Below are 2,671 nucleotides of genomic sequence, written 5' to 3' on the forward strand. Positions count from 1 at the left end.
TTCTTCTTTCACTTTCTCTGGCCTGCTTAGCATGGTTGTGTCAGCACCCTTGATATTACTAACTTCAATATCCTTGGTGAACTCCTCCTCTGCCACTTCCTTTATTGTTTCCTCAAAAGTTTCTTGTACTGCAATGTCCACTACATCAACCCTCATGCATTCCCTTAGTGATTCTGATGGATAGCTCATTGCCTTGAATACATTAAACACCAATTTCTCATCATGTAGTCTAAGAGTGAGTTCACCCTTTTGTACATCTATGATGGCTCCAGCAGTAGCTAGGAAGGGTCTTCCCAGAATTATTGAAGCTTTGGCTTCTTCCTCCATATCTAACACCACAAAATCAGCAGGAAATATAAATTCTCCCACTTTCACCAACAAATCCTCAACTATCCCATGAGGGAATTTAAAAGTTCGATCTGCCAATTGGAGGGCCATTCTTGTTGGTTTGGCTTCCTCAATCTTCATTCTTCTCATCATTGTTAGCGACATCAAATTGATGCTGGCCCCTAAATCACACAAGGCCTTCTCCACCATGACTTCTCCTATAATGCAGGGGATTTGGAAACTGCCTGGGTCCTTCAATTTCTGAGGCAATTTGTGCTGAATGATGGCACTGCATTCTTCAGTTAACAACACAGTTTCCTCATTTCTCCAGCTTCTCTTCTTGGTCATTAATTCTTTTAAGAATTTTGCATAGAGTGGCATTTGCTCTATTGCCTCAGCAAAGGGAATGTTGATTTGAAGCTTCTTGAAAATCTCCAAGAACCTGGAGAATTGGCCATCCTTTTCACTTTTCATCAAACGTTGAGGATAAGGTGCTTTAGGTGTGTAAGGCTTCAAGACCTCTTTTTCTTTTTCTTTTGTTGCAAACGGTGTAACAGATTGTCCTTGTTCTTTGTCTTTCACATTTTCCTTTGCTTCATCCTCTGTGGTTTCCCTTGAAATCTCCTTTAGATTCTTTCCACTTCTGAGGGTTATGGCCTTACATTCCTCCCTTGCAATAGCCTTGGCAGCATGAGAACCGCTTGTCCCAGGGGCTTGCTTAGTCAAATACAAAATTTGATTTTCTAGCTTCTGGATGGCAGCTCCTTGGTTTTGCAAGTTAGAATTTACTTCTTCCTTAAAAGCTTTCAATTCAATTATGTCTTGGCTCATGGTTGCAAGCATTTCTTCTATCCGGTTTAATTGATCTTGAAATTGTTGGTTCGGATTAGGTTGGGTATGTTGATTATTTTGGCCATGATATGATGGTTGGGGGTAAGTGTTTTGTGTGGCTTGGTATGATCTTTGGTTGGAGTTTTGGTATGTGGAATTGTTATGTTGGTTGTGGTTGTAAGGTTTGTGGTTTTGTGGTTGGGTTTGTTGGTTTCCCCACCCAAAGTTTGGGTGGTTTCTCCAGCCTGGGTTGTAAGTGTTGGAATGTGGATCATATGATTGCCTTTGTTGGTTTCCCACATAGTTAGCCTCATCCCAATCACCTCCTTCAATGCCTACTTCCTCTTGATTTTGTGTGTGTATTGCAGCCACTTGCTTTGTTTCTATTTGCCTGGTAAGCTCTGCTAGTTGCTTGGCAAACACCTTGTTTTGGGCTAGAATTGTATCAACATGGTTCAGCTCCATGACTCCCTTAGTGTTGTGCCTTTCGGATGCATAGTAGTACTCATTCTCAGCCACTGTCTCGATCACTTCAATGGCTTCTTCCACAGTCTTTTTCCTGTTCAATGAACCTCCTGATGAATGGTCTACAGCCTTCCTTGATTCATAAGAGAGCCCATCATAGAAGATGTGCAGTTGCACCCAATCATGGAACATGTTTGGTGGGCATTTCCTTGTCAAGTCCTTGAATCTCTCCCATGCCTCGTAGAGAGTTTCACCATCTTGTTGTCTAAAAGTCTGAACCTCAGATCGAAGCCTATTGACCTTTTGTGGAGGGTAGAAACGTGCCAGAAACTTGCTTTCCACCTCATCCCATGTTGTTAGACTCCCCCTTGGGAATGATTCCAGCCACTTAGCTGCTTTGTCCCTAAGTGAAAATGGGAACAAAAGCAGTTTATAGGCATCTTCCTGGACTCCATTGGACTTCACAGTGTCACAAATTCTCAGGAATTTTGTGAGATGTTGGTTTGGGTCTTCATTAGCACTTCCTCCAAAGGAACAATGATTTTCCACAAGTGATATTAGCTGTGGCTTGAGCTCAAAATTGTTGGCCTGAATGGGTGGTTTCTGGATGCTACTACCACAATTCCCAGAGGTTGGGTTTATGTATGAACTAAGAACCCTCCTCTCAGGGATGGCATCGTTTCCATCAGCTCTCTCATGGTTGTGAGCTTCTCTATCCATGTTGAGATCTAAAGCTTCCTCAAAATTGTCCTCAGATTCTCCTTCAGATTCCTCTTCTCCCACTACTCTCTTCCCTCTTGCTTCCCTTCTAAGTCTATGAAGGGTCCTCTCTGGTTCGGTATATGGAGGAGTTGATGTCTCTCCTCTCCTACCTGTCATACAAGAACACAGCTCAAACACAACAAGTGAAATACTCTTGGTTAATGGAAGAGTATGGTTAGCTCAATTGAGGAATTAATTCAAACAGTTAGTGAGTCAGTGAGTTAGTTGCATGAATTTAAAGGCATAAAGAAGGAAAGCATGTAACCAAGTGCAGAAATTAAAATTC

General features: G+C 42.1%; 1 non-coding gene across 1 annotated transcript; it reads left to right on the forward strand.

Annotated features, from left to right (window-relative positions):
- Positions 1-1,813: 1,813 nt before the first annotated feature.
- LOC112725441 (small nucleolar RNA R71) lies at positions 1,814-1,917 on the forward strand. The gene has a single exon (XR_003164550.1). It is a non-coding gene; the product is annotated as a small nucleolar RNA R71 (small nucleolar RNA).
- Positions 1,918-2,671: the final 754 nt, after the last annotated feature.

This window comes from Arachis hypogaea, chromosome 11, assembly GCF_003086295.3.
Source record: "Arachis hypogaea cultivar Tifrunner chromosome 11, arahy.Tifrunner.gnm2.J5K5, whole genome shotgun sequence".
In the NCBI taxonomy this organism is placed as follows: domain Eukaryota; kingdom Viridiplantae; phylum Streptophyta; class Magnoliopsida; order Fabales; family Fabaceae; genus Arachis; species Arachis hypogaea.